At 46.7% G+C, this 18,416-nt stretch overlaps 1 protein-coding gene across 1 annotated transcript in view; it reads left to right on the top strand.

The window, feature by feature from the left end:
* The window catches only part of CHN2 (chimerin 2), a 301,731-nt gene that overhangs the window by 197,402 nt on the left and 85,913 nt on the right, over positions 1-18,416 (top strand). The window lies entirely within an intron of this gene.

Raw genomic sequence — 18,416 nt, 5'->3', positions numbered from 1 at the left:
CTGTGTCTCCCTCTCTCTCTGCCCCTCCCCCACTCTCACTTTGTCTCACTCTGTCTCTCAAAATTAAATAAATGTAAAAAAAAATTAAAAAAAAAAAAAAGAAAGAAAGAAAGGAAAAAAAAAAAAAAAAGAAATCGTCTGCTCTCACTGAGGCCCGGAAATGTGGATTGATTTGCCCAAACTCCGACGGCCGGAGCCAGGACTTCACAAATAATTATTTGTCACTTTATTAATGTTTTGTGATGAAAATAGTCCTTGGTTTTAATGCCACTTGAGGCCTTCCTGGCTGCCTCTAGTTCCACCTAGCTACGCAAACACATGGTATTTGTGTCTTAGGACTGAGCGACCATGTGAGATGCACGGGTCAGCCCTCTCCTGAAGGTGGTCCTACCTAGATAACAGGTTTTACTGACAGAAGTGGGAGCCATTATCGGTGATGATGGCTATCTCTGGGAGGCTTAAAAGACAGGCTGTCCTTCGCCCCAACCGAAGAGTTATCATGCCTCGTGAGGATTAGAAACTTCTAAGTGCGCGACGTTCAAGCTGGATGGGCGGTGGCAGGATGTGGTGAGGAGGATCTGATTTTCCTCTCCAGTAAGTTGCTGTTTATTTGAAAGGCACCACCACAGTTTGCTAGCAGGTTTTTTGGAAGTGCCCCTTCTGGAACCATCTGCCTTGCCTGGTCCTGTCTGTTTTCCACTGAAAGAAAGTGACAGCCAGTCATGCCGGTCAGCCCCCACTGAGTCTGTGCTGAGCCCACTGTCAAAGGCAAGCTTGGACTGGGACGGATATCAACGAGCAGAGCAGAGTGGTGATTACTAATCCTTAATTAAACCGGAGCGGCGCCCCCACCCTCCCCCGTTGTCCAGTGTGAGCCTAAAGCAAAGGAACCTGAGGTTGACTGGCTGCCTTGGCTTTGGGACAGGGACGCACCAGAAATCCCCGGAACGGGGAGGAGGGCAGAGGCAGGCCACGCGCGGTCCTGATGGCAGAGACGGGCACCATCTTAATTGATTTGCTGATTGAGTTTTAGAGCCTAGAAGAACCTTCCCCAAAAGCACATCAGCTGAGCAGCTGGCCCATGAAAAAATTATTTGCCACTTTCCTTTTTATAACTCCAGTGCCTCCAAAGCACCTGTTATTAATACTTCTACAAATAATTGACTTGGGAAATGGTGGGTCTTCTGACTGTTTCCGTTGTACCAAGGAACGGTTTGTAAAATCTGTTCAAAAGTAATTTAGAATAGAAAATCTGGAAGCTGACCTTCCCAGCCATGACAAATCAGAAGATGAATCATAAAATAAATCTCTGAAGCAGTGTTTATATTTCCAAGTCAGAGAGTAATGCCTCCCAAAAGGCAATCTGTTACAACTGCAGGCTTTAGAGTAGAATATTTCCAGGAAAAGAGGTGACTAGAAAGAGTGTCTCTTGTATGTTTGGGACGAGAGTTTGGGTTCTGGGTAGTTGAATCGGTAATTCTTGAGACTAGTCCTTGGCCAAGAGGGAAGTTTGGTCACTAGAAACTGACATTTCCTAGACGCTATTCCCGTACGGAAACTTGCATGACAAAAGATGTCCTTCGTTGCAGATCATTTTGTATTCATTTATTACAATGAAATCTTGGAGGAAATGAATAATCAGGTTAATTATCACTTCAGATGAGCTTCCCAGCACACTTTGGCCTTTCTCGGGAAAGCTAAGCGAGGAAAACATTGAGAGAAGAAGTCCAAGTGCTGTGAAGGGTTTGATGGACAGGTGTGGGTGGTGTGGATTTTCTTGCCACTAACGACGCGATGTTTGGCTTTCCTGGGGACATTCGGAACACTGGGTCTGGTCACTTGCTGGAGGTTGCTCACTCTGTTAGAGAGTTTGTTAAGTAACTTGGTACAAATCCATCTTTTTCTCTCTGACCTGTATTGACAAGTGGAATTATTAAAAGTCTCAGTCTTGCCAGAAATTCTGTTTCCCTTAAGGGCAGGTCAGTGGCCTGTTGCCATGGAGGCAGTGACTAGACAAGAAGTAGCAGAAGCTTAAATGGATTGACTGAGAAGTGCCCGAGGCACCTGTCTGCTTCGATAATGGCGCATCTTGAAGGTTTTAATGAGTGAAATGGGTGGGTTTCCTAATAATTCTCAAATCCAGACAGCCCAGCATTTCATTTTCCAGAGTACTTACACTTTGTTCACCCAATTATTTTATTGATCATTTCCAAATGAATCCAGAGAGAGTATGTTACCTGAAAATCCAAGAATATTATCAGTGTTAATTGGCATAAAGATACTACTTACCGCATCAGATTTGAGTGGTTTCCAGATTTATCTCCTATCAAGATGGTTAGCAGTGAACTTGATTTTAATAACTATAGGTGAGGCGGGGAGGTGGGGAGGGTACAAAAAGAGTTGGGGTAGTTAGCCAGTAGTAATCCGTTCCTTTCTGATTCTTTACTTAATCGGTTTTTAAAATATTAGGATGTTTAAGGGCCACCATTTTGGTTCCTTTTCATCAAAATGGTCATGCTCAGTGTCATTTCTTCTATGAAACTTATTTCAGAATTGATGACATAGATGGATTATGTACAGACCCCCAAAACCAGGACTATGAGCAATAGAACAGGATTTAACATTGGTTCAGACATCTATAGTTTAGAAACCAATTTCAGGGCTCCTGGGCGGCTGGTTAAGTGCCCGACTCTTGATTCTGGCTCAGGTCACGATCTCCTGGTTCTTGGGTTCGAGCCCTGCTTGGGATTCTCTCCCCCTCTCCCTGTGTCTCCCTTGCTTGCATGAGAGCACTGTCTTTCTCCCTCTCAAAAATAGATAAAATATTAAAAAATAAATAGTTTATAAACCAGTTTCACACATGTGAAGTAATTTCTCATTTCATCCTCAGAACAACTTCCAGGCACATAGAGCAGGAATCATTGTCCCTATTTTACCGAAAAAGACACCCTGGCAGGGTACGGAACCAAACTCAGATTTCTAAGCCCCAAGTTCAGAGCTTCTTAAACCTACAGAGCAGTGAGGCCTCATTCTGTTCTCACTGCCCTGATTGCTTTAAGCACACACCCTTGGTTCTCACCATGCTAAGTCAGCTGATGCTAAGAATCACTCAATATTTACATGATGTTTTTTTTTAATTTTTTTTTTAACGTTTATTTTTATTTTTGAGACAGAGAGAGACCGAGCATGAACGGGGGAGGGGCAGAGAGAGAGGGAGACACAGAATCGGAAACAGGCTCCAGGCTCTGAGCCATCAGCCCAGAGCCCGACGCGGGGCTCCAACTCACAGACCGCGAGATCGTGACCTGAGCTGAAGTCGGACGCTTAACCGACTAAGCCACCCAGGCGCCCCTTACATGATCTGTTTTTAAAAATGCACTGCTGTTAATAGCTAAGCTTTCTTATGAAGGATACCCTGCTGAATCCAATACATGTGACAACAAATTTTCAATGGCCCATGTTTATTCAATAAATTCGGCCTGCTGCATTCAATTGCGTATACGTTTTACTGGATAAAAATCATCCGTACTCTTGACAGAATAAAAGCACAGTTTAGAATATAGCATATCTAACCAGCTTATTCATTTCATGATTTTTTGTAATGGCCACTGTTAGGAAATAGGCTAAATGCCCATCAGCTGGGGACTGCTTAGATGAATTAGGGGACATCCATGTAAAGGAGTATCATGCAATCCAAGAAAAGGGTAAGCATATTCACATGTGCTGATATGGAAAGATTCCCCGGAGTGATTAAATGCAAAAAACAGCTTGCAATATAGTGTGTATAATGCGGTTTCATTTGTGTAAACCAGGAGAAAAACAGTTTCGTGTATGTTTTTTTCTTGCAAAATGATAAACTGTCCCTTGAAGAGCAAGTATCATTGGTTGTCTGTGGGGTGGGGAAGTGGGTATCTGAGAGGTAAGGGTGGGAAAGAGATTCTTCCTGGCTACTATTTCATACTCTTTGCATTTTGAACCATGATAAGTGAAGCATCCTATTCAAAAAATTAAAGAAGAAGGGGCCCCTGGGCGGGTCCGTTGGTTAATCGTCTGACTTCAGCTCAGGCCATGATCTTGGGGTCCGTGAGTTCGAGCCACAAGTCGGGTTCTGTGCTGACAGCTCGGAGCCTGGAGCCTCCTTCGGATTCCGTGTCTCCCTCTCTCTCTGCCCCTCCCCCGTTCATGCTCTGTCTCTCTCTGTCCCAAAAATAAATAAACGTTGAAAAAATAAATAAATAAATAAATAAATAAACATTAAAAAAATTTTTTTTAATTAAGTAAGAAAAAAAAGAATGCAGTATGCTTTAAATTCACATATGTTAGAGCACACCCTGAGTAAAACATCTTCTGTACTCAAGGCGTCACATACACACATGCAGAGAGCAAGCAGTTCCAGCCTCTGGACCCAGGCTGCTTTTTTCCACCCCTTGGCACGGCCCCTCCCCCATCCTGACAGCTCCCTCTCCACCCCCACCCCCACCCCCACTTTCCCTTCATTTCTCCCTTGGATGGTTAACAAAGAGTCTATATGCGGCAGCCTTTAAACTAAGGTTGGGGACCAGAAGAAGGTAACTGTAGCACAGGACCCAAATCACCGAATGAAGACTTCCATGTGACGGTCCCGGAAATGGGTTGGATGTTGCTTCCTCGCTGGCATTGCTCCCCTGGGATCCTGCCCAGACTTCCCCCCATTTTTCATGCTCCCCCACGCCATGCCACCTCTGCTTTCTCAAGCAGTTCGGACCAACTCCCGGATTTCTCTTGCTTTCCTGTGGCAGCAAGGAAGCCCTCTTCGGTTTCTGTTTTTCTTCCTGTGAGATCAGAAGACTGACCTTTTCCCGGTTAAAGGGCTTTGAGCCTGGTTAGGATGTGCTCCTCTACAGATGCGTGGCTTCAAAGAAGAAGAATCTCTCCCAAACCCCACTCCGCCTTTTATTTTCTTTTTGAAATAATTCCCTTCTTTGCATCCAAGGTGATCCTCTCGTTGTTTATTTTGCTGTTCCCCCCATACGAACCAGTCAGCCTACCAGAGATTTTTGCCCAGCAGTGACATTACATTTCCCTCCACTGCCCTGGAGCAGGAGGGAGTGGCCACACCAGAGGACGGACCTCCAGGTCTTGCTGACCAACAGAAGCCTCACAAGTCAGTTGAGCTCAGACTGAATGGTTCTTTGTGCCACCCGCCTCCAAATCCCGCAATGGTACTTAGGAGCCGGTGGCCCTTGATGACATTTTGTTCGTAAGAGTGTTGCTCTCACTGTTGTTGTTTTTATCTTGGAAATGCTACGATTTGCTTTATCCGCAGGACAAAGTCCAAATTCCTCAGCAGGACATTTGCAGCTTGTCTGAGCCTGGGCTCCCCTGGAAGCAGAGCCTGAGGCAAGGATTTGGTCCATTGGTAATTTGGAAAGGCATTCTAATGAGCGGGAAGGAGAAGTCAGGAGAATGAAATGGATGAGAAGCCAGTGGAAGTGGACGTTATTGAGTTGGGCATGTTCTGCGGAACCATCTGGAATTGCTCCTGAGAGGAATTGAAGTGGGGTGTTTACCACCGCCTGTCCTCTATTGGCTGAGGGGTGCTTGTGAGCTGCTAAGTGTCCCGCACACCAGGCTGTGCATGTGGAGAGCCAGGTGGGTGCCCACGGGTATCCCAGACGGTTGTGTCAGAGAAGCAAGAGGTGCATGGCGAGGACAGGTGCTAACGGGCCGCCCTGCCTGAAGGCATGTGGCTGCAGCAGTCCCCGGGGGCGCAAGTGGTGAGGGACATTGAAAAATGAATGGAAACGCCCCTTGCAGTCCAGCCCCACCTCTCCCAGGCTGTCTCCCACTGCTGGCCTCCCCCACCGGCCTGCAATCCACAAATGTTCTTGTCCCCTCCCCTCCCCTCCCATCCCCCCTATGCCTGCCATCTGAAATGCCTTCCCCTCCTGTGATCGGTCAGTGCCTGTCCCTCCTTTAGCCTCCAGTACAGACTCTCTGGTAAAACCTGTTGAGGCTCACCCTCCTTCACAGACGCCGAAGGAATCACTCCCACCACAAAACAGCCCCAGAGCTTTGCACATACGCTTTATGATAACTTAAGAGGACACACAGCCCAATGGACAGCAGACGGCTAACTTTAAAACTTTAAAATGGAATAGACTGAACTCCCCCTGAGGAATGTGTATCCCAAATACACCAAGACGGTATCTCACACGCCCCCCCCCCCTTCCCTTTGGACAGCTCTTGACTCCCTGAGGGGCAGGAAAAGCCAGAGCCTGGAGGAAGAGAGTCCTGGAGACCATTTTGTGCAGCCCCTTCGTTTTACACGACAGGAAACTGAGGCACCCGTTAGTCGGGAGTATTTCAAAGACATCTCGGGGTCCTGAAGGCGTGGGTGGAAAAAAAATGCTTTAAAGTAACCTGCAACTTAGAAATTCTCTTAAAGTTCAGATCTTTGAGGAACATAAGTTATACCTACAGGACTTCTATGTGAATGATTGGAAAGTGAAAAATGAATTCAGATTACAGTTAGTCTAGAAGGTGTCCTAGCAATCAGAACCCAGCAGGAAATGGAAGACATAGTCACTGGGATGTTGAAGAGAATTTGATTAACAAGGGATTCTTCTCAGGGGTTGGGAATGGCAGGAAGCAGTTACCTCCCCCGTGCTGAAGGGACCAGAAGAAGACCCTGGGGTTATTGATGTCTAGTAAGAGCTGGAGTGGGGTTTTCCAGACGAGGGGGACTCCCGTAAGAGAAGGGCTCCCACAGAAGGGGGGCTTGCACAGAAGGGGGCTTACTTAATTGGAGGTTCCCACAGAAGGAGGGTTCCCGCAGGGGGGGGCTCCCACACCGCAGGGGGCTCCTGCAGGAGGAGGGCTTGCAGAGAAGGGGGATTCACAATGTAGGGGGACTGTACAGGAGAGGCTCCCACAATCAGTCCAGGCTGCCATATCACCCAAGAGGGAGGGGGTAGGGGAAGAAATAATCTGACTTCTCTCTCTCTTCTACCCTTTGATCTCGTCTCTCCCTCCCATTGGGCAAACTGTGCCTAAAGCCGTAGAGCAAAGTCGCTGGGGACACAGTCCACATGAGTCAGTCTCCCCACCGTGGGGAAAGGCAGGACAGAGAATGAATTAAGAAAAGGGAGTAGAATATGGCAGAGGATAACCAACGCAAGGAGTGAATGCAGACCAGTTCCACTGCTCCCTGTGTTAGCGCCATTCTAATTACTGTATAAAGTTCAAGTTCCGACACCGTAATTGGCATTAATGCAAGATAACGAGGTTAGCTCTTCTCCTGGATGGGCTCCTCCCCTGTGCCATTGTGGAAAGGATCTTGGTTCTGGAGGGCAGACAGGCTTTGTGGCTTTGTTAAGGACAATTGATTCAAACGCAGTGTGGCTCATTGCCCTTCACCAAGCCAAAGAAAGAGGCTGAATTGTTCATGTAGAAAGCATCAAGGCACTGAAAAGATCCTGTCACGTTCACAGGGTCTGGAAAACCTGTAGATCTGCCCCACAGGAGGGCCCTTGGAAATAATATGTAACTGACATAACCAGTCTTTTCTCAGGAGTGAAGGAAGATGAGCGTAACTTAGCTAGTAAATGTGACAGGTGCCGTAATGACTCTTCTTCCTACCTCGCACACACAGAGTGATAAAATGGAATGGGACATAATGCTGTAAGAATGGATTTGAACTTGGATTACATTTGCTCACAAAACCAGGTTTTACGGAGCATTATTGTACATTCGAATCCCCTAATGGTGTGGAATTTATCGTGCAGTCTGAAAGATAGTTGATTTGGCTAGGTCAGTGGTTCTCAAACAGGCTGCAGCTTAGGGAATCATCACCCTGGGAGCTTTAAAGAAGTACCCATGTTTGGCCTCTCCTGACTTCTTGAATCAAAGCCCCCAGCAGTGAAGTTCAGGCATCTCTATTTTTAAGGTTCCCCAGATGATTCTAAAGTTCTCATCCCCTGGTTAGGCGGAAGGCGGGACAGGAAGTAAAGGTTATCAGATACTTGAGGGAGCCTTTTCTCTCGGGGATATCTGTGCCACCTGCTCTAATGTTGCTTATACGCCCTAATTTAGATGTCTGTGTTCATTCTCTGCCTCTGCCTGCACACGAAAAGTCCTCCATGAAAACACTTTTCAGATAGTAAACCCTGGTGGTTCACAGGTTGGCTTTGCTCCTGGCTCCTTTTCCCAGATCACTGGCTAACATTTAAATGATGGGGGGGGGGGGGGGGGAATTAACTGGAATAGATTTAAAAGAAATTTAATGAAGGGACAAGGGAAAAAAAAATCCATGCCTCTTCCTTTTAGGCCAGCTGGTGGTTTCTTAGCAGCAAAGTTGAATAGAAGAATAACTAAATCCCCTGGGTTTCTCTTCAATCAGAAACCTGCACTTTTTACCAATTCCTCATTGTCAGTGATCTCAAGGTTAGAAGTCTACAGGAACGGAAAGGAAAGTTATCCTGACGCAGTCAGTATTTGTCAGAATAAGATGGGCCAAAGCCTCATTCACCCCCATCCCAACATCTCTAGAATAAACAGCTCATTTAGAGACGCTGCGTCTGCGCAAGTATTTTTATGTAAGCAGCGCCATCTAGTGGCCGAGATGAGAGTTACATGCTGGTGACCATCTCAAAGGGCTTCGCTTAACAGATGTGGGAGTAATGAGCAAGAACAAATTTTCAGCAATGAATTCACTCAATCGTTCCCACTTCCTCAAGGTTTTATAGCACGAATCAGGCTATGCAATGGCTAGGGGGTGCCTTTTTGTAGTGCGTGCTCATTCTCTGTGTAAGCAGGTGGGCAGTTCTGCCAGCTTGGACCATAAAAATGGTCTCAGGGATCTGAGCCCCTGGGATTCTGGTCCAGAGGTACCCAAACTTTTTGGCTTTTTTTTTTTTTTAACGTTTGTTTATTTTTGAGACACAGAGAGACGGAGCATGAACGGGGGAGGGGCAGAGAGAGAGGGAGACCCAGAATCCGAAACAGGTTCCAGGCTCTGAGCGTCAGCATGGAGCCCGACGCGGGGCTTGAACTCACGGACCGCGAGATCGTGACCTGAGCCGAAGTTGGACGCCCAACCGGCTGAGCCACCCAGGCAACCCCAGACTTTTTGGCTTTTTATATTCTCTTTAAAATTTCTGAGAACCCCGGAGAGCTTTTATTTATGTGAGTTGTGTCCACTGATATTTACTGTATTTAAAAGTAAAACTGAGAAAAATGTTACGTATTTACTCTTTTAAACATAGCCGTAATACATTCATTGTTTATGTAAACGGCCTATTTTTTAATGAAAAATAACCCCGCTGTCCAAACAAAACAAAAACTAGTAGGAATATTGGCGTTATTTTACATTTTTTGTAAATCTCTTTAATGTCTGGCTTAACAGACAACACATGGGTTCTCACATCTGCTTTTGTATTCAGTCTGCGATGAAATATTTTGTTTGAAGTGTAGGAAGGAGCTCTGGCCTTGCACAGACCTATGTCATTGAAAAAAAAAAAAAAGGAAGAATATGGTTTTTTGTAGCTGTTTAAGGTAAATCAGAGTTGGAAAAAAAAAAAAAAATAGACCAGGGTGGCCAGATAGCTCGGTTGGTGAAGCGTCCAACTTCGGCTCAGGTCACGATCTCCTGGCTTGTGGGTTCGAGCCCCGCGTTGGGCTCTGTGCTGACAGCTCGGAGCCTGGAGCCTGCTTCGGATTCTATGTCTGTCTGTCTGTCTGTCTCTCTCTCTCTCTCTACCCCCCCCCTTGCTTATGTGCGCTCTCTCAAATATAAATAAGTATTTTTAAAAAGCAGACTAAAACTTAACAAATGGTAGTTTCTGAAAGGCTAGTCACAATGTCAGTCGTGGATGAGATAATTCATGAAAAGAGTTTTGACCACATGGGGTCTCTGAAAGTATCTTCAGGTCCCTCACACTCTGAGAACTGCTGCTGTAGGCAGGACCTCTGCTGGATGAAAAGTTAGAAAAGTTTATGTTTGTATGTCTCCAGGCAGGTGTTCAAGGGAAATCAGTATGCCGTTTTCATCACCTTCGACTGTGGGCGGTAAATGATGCTGTCACCTAGGACTGCTCTCCCCTGGCAGAAACTGCAGTATTCGCCCTGATCCTGACCTCAGAGCTCTTCCCATTGGCTTTGGGGGGGGGGGGGCGGGGAGGGCAGGGGGCAGCACAACTGATCCTGGGCCTGTGTCATTCCAGGTGCTTCTGCTGTATACTCCCAGTAAAGAACCACTCTTTCTGCAGAGATGAGAAATGGGCCCAAAGCTCAAGGTGACGTGGTGACATTGAACACTGGTGGGACGAGATACAACCTTAGGGAATCCCGTTATTTTCTTTCTTTGGCCCCCCTCTTTCTTACTCCTCCAGTGTTTCTCCTTCCACCGTCTTTGTGTCTCTCTAGTCAAAGCCTAGCGGTCTCCCCAGCGCCACCCCCATGGTGAGTAGCTCTCACCATTGCCATCTAGAACCTAGGCACCATCTTCGGGAAACCGCACCCAGAGCTGCCTCGCCTCCCACGCTCCAATTATGTGCTTCTGGTGGAGTCGAACCCAGCCCCTGAGCCCAGAGGTGGATTCGTCATTCAAGGCGGACCCAAGGGGTCCCATTTCCCTGGCCGCTACGGTTGGTTCAAGGGTGGGCATGTGGTCAAGTCAGAGCCACTGAAACCAACAGACTTTTACTGTGAGTTTCAGAAAGAAGGCCTGCAGCCCCTTTTTTCTGCCGAGTTGGATTCAGCAGGAAGCAGAGTCTGGGTGGCCCAAGACTCTTCTCTGAGCCTGAGAAAGTGGAGCTGGAAAGGGAGGGAACCTGAGTCCTCAGAACTTGGTCTGTGCCTCTACCTGGAGGCCTGGGAGGCAGGTCTGGAACCTGCCACCCTGGACTGGAGATTCCAGTCCTGTCAGTTACGTTGGTCATTTAGTTCCTGCATAGCCTTTTAGCTGTGGGAATGGGCGTGTGTGTTGAGTTTGGATGTCTACTGTCTTTGTAGCCAGAAGAACTCTAACTCATGCCACCCCCAGCAGCTGTCCCCCCCCTTTTGTCCTGCACTTACTCCTCACCTTACTTGTCACCGTTACTGAGAAAGCGAAAAGCTCTAGTCTTCGAATTCAGGTTCGTTTTCATTTTAATTGCGCGATCCACACTATTCTTCCTTGACGTGGCGATGTTAAATCAGAAAAGGGAACATCTCGTGTTGACCGAAGTGGGTAGGAATTATAGTACTTGGATGACCAGGTAGACACGGGAGATAACCCCAAAGCCACTTTTGGAGTGCATTTCTCCATCTCTCACCTTCTGACCCTGCCCTAAGCATATCTCTAGACCTCGTCGTAATTATATGCATTTAAATGAGAGGAAGGCAATAGGTTAAAGAGTCCTAGTGAACTCTGATAAACCAGACTTTTATCTATTCATGATTTTGCCAGTACAAAATCTATTCATGATCTATTCATGATCATGATGATCATGATGATCATCATTCATGATCTGTTCATGATTTTGCCAAACAAAAGGATCTGTTTGTTTGTTTAACAAAAGGGAAAGAAACACAGCTCCATGTACAGTGTCGGATCTGGCCAAAGAGAGCCTCTGTTGAACACAAGACCCCCCCCCACCCCCCGCCCCGAGATTATCAGTAAATTCAGGAGACATAAGCTGGAAATCTATAGCCCCTCCCCATTTTTTTGGAAGAAAAAAAAAAGTCAAAAATCCACCTGTAATCTTTATGAATTAAAAGCTTAGTCTATAAGAATTCATTTTTTTCCCCCTCAGCTGTGGGGAAGAGGAAGGATTTTGTTCCCTGCATAATTTCCATTGACATTCATGGAAATGAAATGGTCAAGGCTACATCTTGGGTTATTTGATTTCATTGCCTCTGGAACAGGTTGCAGACGTGGCATTACTCATTTCTCAATAATGAAATGTCTGGCTGGGTTTTATGGTGGCAATTTATAAATATCCCAATTGGTTTTGTCTTTCCTTATACATAATCACTTTGAAGTTTCCAGAAAGTTAATATTTCACTTTGTACCTAGTCTCTATTTATGAAGCTAATGAAGCCTGACCATCAGAAGAATAAGTTAAAGTTCACGAATGCAACTTTTACAGGTCTCATGTGACTTGGTGGCTTAAAAAAAAAGAAAAAAGAAAAAAACTATTAAGTCAGTTCCCTGTCACCTGCAGCAAATCTTTGGTTAACACTCAGACTGAGAGTCAGAAGTAAGACCCATAATTATGAGCTGTGCATGTGCTGACATGCCTTTAATAGAGTGAGGATAGTTATATCACATGTATATAAATTACATGTAATACAATTCATGAAATAAGTGATATCTATTATTTAGAATCCTGAATGAGTTTAGGAAAGTTACAATCACAAAAACAGCAACCATGCCAAGTTTACGTATCAAGCACGGCGTAGTTTTTTGTTTTACTTTGTTTTTTAATGTTTGTTTATTTTTGAGAGAGAGACAGAATGCAAGTGGGTTGGGGCAGAAAGAAAGGGAGGCACAGAATCCGAAGCAGGCTCCAGTCTCCAAGCTGTCAGCACAGAGCCCGACGCGGGGCTCGAACTCACGGACTGCGAGATCGTGACCTGGCTGAAGTCGGACGCTCAACCGACTGCGCCACCCAGGCGCCCCATCGACTGACTAGTTCTTAAGAAGAAATAGGTATGGCCGAGAGAGTTCCCTAAGAAGACAAGGGCTCATTACAGACAAGCATGCCTCCCTCTGCGATTTCAAAAGAACACCCTTGTGCGCATCTTTTAGCCCCGAGCTATGTGAGGTTGAAAGGATTTGGCAATATTGAAAAGCTCTAGAGACTTTCGCCAAATCCCAAAGTGACGACTGTGGTCTGCATGTTTTCGGTGACAAGCGTCTCACTTCTCACCCTGCTGGGAGAAATTGGGGTGAGAGGAAATTGAAACCACAGTTCCCCACGTGGATGTTAGGAAGTAATGCGGGACCCAGTTCCCCCTCATGGTAGTTGGTGGAAACACCAGCTACAGTTCTGGAGTTGTAGAATGATTCGCGTGGAGTTTGTAACGAACTGGATTTTTTGTCCTCCCGTGAGTTGAATGTGGAAATCAACCGGGTCACAAGGAAAGGAAAGAAACACCGGCATTTGCCAAGCATCAACCAAGCCCCAAGGGCTATAGGAGTGCTTTCAGCTTGTCATATTCCATCCTCACAACAGGTCTGGGAGGGAGGATTGGGTGGCTCCAGTAACTTATTCATGACCACTCAGCTGCTGAGCTGGGACCCAAGCCCTGGAGGTCCTGACTTGAGAGCCTCTTCAGGAGCCCCTGACTACCTGATAGTGAACTCCTTGGGGTGGCACGCATGGCCTTTCATGATCTTGTCCCCTTGCCCTCCTCTGTTTCTTCCCATGAGCTGTGTCCCAGAGGCCAACACCTGTGAACCATTAATGCGTGCTGAGCAAACCAACTGACTTCATGCCCTTAGGATTTACCCCGAATTTCCCCTCTTCAGGGCTCATCCTCGGCTCCCACCCAGCCCCCTGCCTTGACTTAGGGAATGCTACCTACCTTTCTAGACCAAGCTCAAGCATTTCCTGACATGCAAAGTCTTCCTCAACCCCACCCAAGCCTTCCGGTCATGCCTTCCTTTGGCCGCCTCATTGTGACTTAGATATAACTCGGATTGCGCTGCCCTGGAGGGGCTGTTCATTCAGCCATCCACTCTTAACTATTAATAATTAGTAATAACAGTCAGATAGTCATTGAGCACCTGATCTGTGCCAAGCACTCTTCTCCCCCTAGCTGACCAATCCCACTTACAAGGACCAGCTCAGGACGGGCCAGCGTCAGTCACAGGCACAGTAAGTGAGCCCCTGGGTCTCTGCTAGAGCAATTAGGGAAGAGGCGTGTTCTTTTCCCTAAGAGGGTCATTTGAGCAGTTCCAGCCTTGGTCTATGAGCCAATACATTTCCCTTTCTTTTTTGTTCTAGTGCTAGTTTGGGTAGAGTTCCTGTTTCCTGCAGCTATAATAGCTCTAACAGAGTCCCAAAGGAAAGCAGGCCGCATGCCTAGGAGAGAAGGACCTTCTAGCAAAAAGGAGGAGCGTGGCTTGGCAGACAAGAGGGTCAGGTAGAGCGAGGGAGGCTGATGAGATGGGAGAGCTTGAGAAGGGCCACAAGAGCAGGCTGAGAAGTCTGGACTTTCTGCCTGAAAGCTTAAGGAGCTACCAGAGACGTGACTTGATGTCGGTGTGGCAGGTGGATTGGAGGAGAGAGAGACCGGGGCAGCACAGGAGGCGGAGGTGGGAATACTGGCACATCTACAGGTTCAATTGCAAAAGCCGGTAGCTGTTGACAGTAGCTGTTGGCAAGTGTTTAAAGGCCAAGCTTTTCCGTTTTTAAACGGTGGTGCTATTCTCGAAGCTAATGATCATCCCACTCTTCCCGATTTCAGAAAGCCTAAGTGTGGGAAATGGTGTCTCACAAGTTTCCCGGGGCTTGGGAGGCAAGGGGAGAACTAGAAACCTATTACCACACTTCTGCACATCAATTGGGCCCCACAGAGCTGCCCTGGCCCAAAGGGCTTAAATGTTCAAGATGGGACCCTCTGTTCTCCAGAGCCCTCTGCCAGTGGCCCTTAAACATACACTCTGCATTAAGATTTGTTAAATGAATGAGTGCGTATTCATCTCTCATTCCATCATCCACCAGCACAGAAAGAAATAAAATGTGTACCTTTCTTTAAAGGCTGTGGACTTTAGAAATAGTCAATATTGAATTTGGTAATAAAATAAAAATACTCATTAACCTGGACTTCACAAATCCTGACCTTTAATACCTACGAAAAATTTACCAACTAATTAAATAGTTTACAGCGTATTAAAATGGAAATGGTTATTACTTAAGAGAGCAAAGGTTTTCTTCGAACTCAATGAGAGTATGTATATAGCTAGAATGGGGTAAAAAGAGGTCAGCAAAGTTCATGCTGCTAATCACATTTTCTCTAATCCAGTGGTTCTCAGAGTTCTCAAGAATCCTCCAGAAAGGTTGTAAACAGACAGATATCCAGACCTTACCTCCATCATTGCAGATACAGCAAATCTGTGCTTGGGCTCAGCTTCCCAGGAGACAAGGCTGCTGGTCCAGGAACCACACTTTGAAGCCACTGGTCTCATCATTAGAGTAGGACTGTTATTAACTAGATAAGGCAACTCCGGAAATAAGGCAACATGATAGTTGATTAATAGCACATATAATTATTAAACATCTAATAATTATTATCTATTATGTATATTATTAATCAACTATCATGTTGCCCTAGTTCCAGAGTTGCTTTATATATTATATAATATACTATTATTCTGTAATAATATATTATAGAGAATATATACTTGTTGAATATTATGTGTACAATAGTTTGTGTGTGTGTGTGTGTGTGTGTGTGTGTGTGTGTGTGTGTATTCCCAGCATTCCTTTTTTTTTTTAAAGTTTATTTACTTTGAGAGTCAGAGGAAGAGCAAGCAGGGGAGGGGCAGAGAGAGAGAGGGAGAGAGAGAATCCCAAGCAGGCTCCGCACCACCAGCACAGAGCCTGATGAGGGGCTTGAACTCACAAACCATGAGATCATGACCTGAGCCGAAATCAAGGGTTGGATGCTTCGGGCACCTGAGTGGCTCAGTCGGTTGAGCGTCTGACTTCGGCTCAGGTTATGATCCGCGGTTCGTGAGTTCAAGCCCCACCTCGGGCTCCCTGCTTCCAAGCATGTCAGTGGAGAGCCCACTTTGGATCCTCTGTCCCCCTCTCTCTTTCCCTCCTCCACTTGGGCTCTCCCAAAAATAAATAAATATTAAAAAAAAAAAAAAAAGAGTCAGATGCTTCACTGACTGAGCCACTCAGGTGCCCCTCCCAGCATTCTTTATACCTACTCTCCTAGAATATAAGCAGATATTCTCCAAGTGTTTACTGCTTTTGTGCGACATGTTTCCTTCTGTTATGAAACTCTCTTTTTTGGTGACCTCTGAAAGGCAGCTTGCTGCAGAGAGAGTGCCCCACAATGGTTAAGAGCATGGGCTCCAGGCCAGTTGGCCACGTGGCCCCGGACAAGCCACTTAAACTCCTTGTGTCCTCTGTCCTCATGTGAGAAGAATTACGACACCAGCCTCATGTTTCTTCCTTCATTGTGACCTCTGAACACCCCACGCACTTTCCGGCCGCCATGGCCTTGCTCACCATGAGCCCCTCAGCCAGAACACTCTCCGCCTTCGTCACCTGCCTGTACCCCCTGCCATGTCTGTGATTTTCCTCCCAGCCTCCCTTCACCCCTTCCGACCCTGCACGGTGCTGGCACAGAGCAAGCCCTCAACCAAGGGAGGGCCTGTCCAGCCCACCTTGGCGCTGTCCCCAGCCCCCCTTTCCCTCCCTGTGCCCCCGGCTGCACCTTCTAAGGGCCCCCAGCTGTCCTCTGCCGGGAGCTGCCTCAGGTCGGTCTCTGTGCTCCATTGTGCGCGTTATAAAGGGCTGAGCCCTTCAGCTCGGCCACTTTGCAGGACTTACCGCAGCTAACGACTTGTGTATCTCCTGGGCAGCTCACCAGTGTTTGTTGGGGGAAAGGAAGAGAAAGAAGGAAGGAGGAAGGATGGAGGCAGGAATCCTCCCACACCGTTCACTGCTTATGTAACCTTTCCACCGTGACTTTCGAAACTCGAGGAAAATCCACTAGGTAGAAGAACCTAGAAATGATTTAGCTCAAACCTTATGAAACGGCTGGTGTATGTGATCATTTTTCTCCTACAATAAAAAGGCAATCTCATGTGGCTCAAACTGATATCTATTTAATATGAGTGCTTTGATCCTAGTAAGTATAAAACGTTATACTTGCTCAGCCCATATTCAATATGCTGAATATTCATTATTGAGTCTACAGCAGGAACGCTGAGGGACTGAAATCCTGGGTTCTGAAGGGCCAGACAGTATGATGTACCACAGTAAGAGTATCCATTGGCACTAGGTGGTAGTTCTTTTTAAATTTCCTAGGAACTGGTGACTCTTACACCATTCCTGTGTGTGTGTGTGTGTGTGTGTGTGTGTGTGTGTGTGTGTGTGTGTGTGTAAAACAGTTATAGAAAACCCAAAAGCAGCTCTCAGGGTCAGACATCTTGAGGGTTGGTTTGTGCATTGGTGAGCCAGATGGCCCGAAACCCTCACCCTCGTTCTAGACCTGTCACAGTGCCCCGAGCCCACTCACGACCAGATTAAAACCCAATCTAGAGAAGCAGGCGGGTCCAACACCTTTCTTACGATTTCGGTGAAGGTCAGCTTGAGTTCATTTCTCTCATACCGTAATTGCTGTTCTGCCATAATCACTAAAGGCTGATCCACAACCAGCCTGAGGCCCCCCTGCACAGCCAGCACTCCTGGGCTGTTCAGGTTTTCAGTCTGTTCAAGGGTGGACTCCCCAAGTTATAAATTACCCCCACCTTCCTGCCTTTGGGCTATTTTACTGCCTCTTAGACATGTCACCAGAGGAAAGGCTCCGGAAAGAAGTGAAATTCAAGGCAGAGCTGGTAAAAGGTTTTGTGCAAAGAGGAAGTCGAGGCCACCGGTTAGAAATCAGTGGGTTTTCAAGTCGCCGTGTTCCTACCATCCTAACCACAGGCCAGGCAAGTGAGGATCGGGGCAAACAAAGTTCATTAGTGACCGTGCCTTCTCCGGCTTTATTTCCCAAGCTCCAGCGCGCCTTGTTTGACAAGAACATTCTAACGCAGAGAGGGTGACCTAAAAATTAAAAATAGTAGTTTGTGGAGCAAGCCAAAGGGAAAAGTTCTCAGAAACGGGTGTGGATAGAATGGGCGCAAACGGGGGCGCCTGGGTGGCGCAGTCGGTTAAGCGTCCGACTTCAGCCAGGTCACGATCTCGTGGTCCATGAGTTCGAGCCCCGCGTCGGGCTCTGGGCTGACGGCTCAGAGCCTGGAGCCTGTTTCCGATTCTGTGTCTCCCTCTCTCTCTGCCCCTCCCCCGTTCATGCTCTGTCTCGCTCTGTCCCAAAAATAAATAAACTTTAAAAAAAAAAAATAAAAAAAAAAAAAAAAAGAATGGGCGCAAACGACTCTGAAGGCCGGTACACACCTGTGCATCTAACCCACTTGGGCAGGTGCCGGGAAAGGTCATCCCAGTGGGAGCATCAAACTTCTGGCCCGTGGTTTGGACAAGAGCGCCCCGTCCTGGCCACAACCACATTGGAAAGAAGACAGTTATTTGAAAACCGGCCAGTATTCTGTTCTTCTCTTTCAGAAGGGAAGACCTGAAGAACTTTAGGAAAGTAGGCAGACAGCTTTCTCAGCGAAAATGCTGTCAGACAAGCAGAACACAGGGTTTTCAGTCAAATGTTTGGTGACTGTTAACCCGGAGACTACTCGGGGGGGAAGTATTTTTACG

Source organism: Herpailurus yagouaroundi, unplaced genomic scaffold, assembly GCF_014898765.1.
Source record: "Herpailurus yagouaroundi ecotype Mexico unplaced genomic scaffold, PumYag 100, whole genome shotgun sequence".
Classification (NCBI taxonomy): domain Eukaryota; kingdom Metazoa; phylum Chordata; class Mammalia; order Carnivora; family Felidae; genus Herpailurus; species Herpailurus yagouaroundi.
This window is presented reverse-complemented; position numbering and strand designations above follow the sequence as displayed.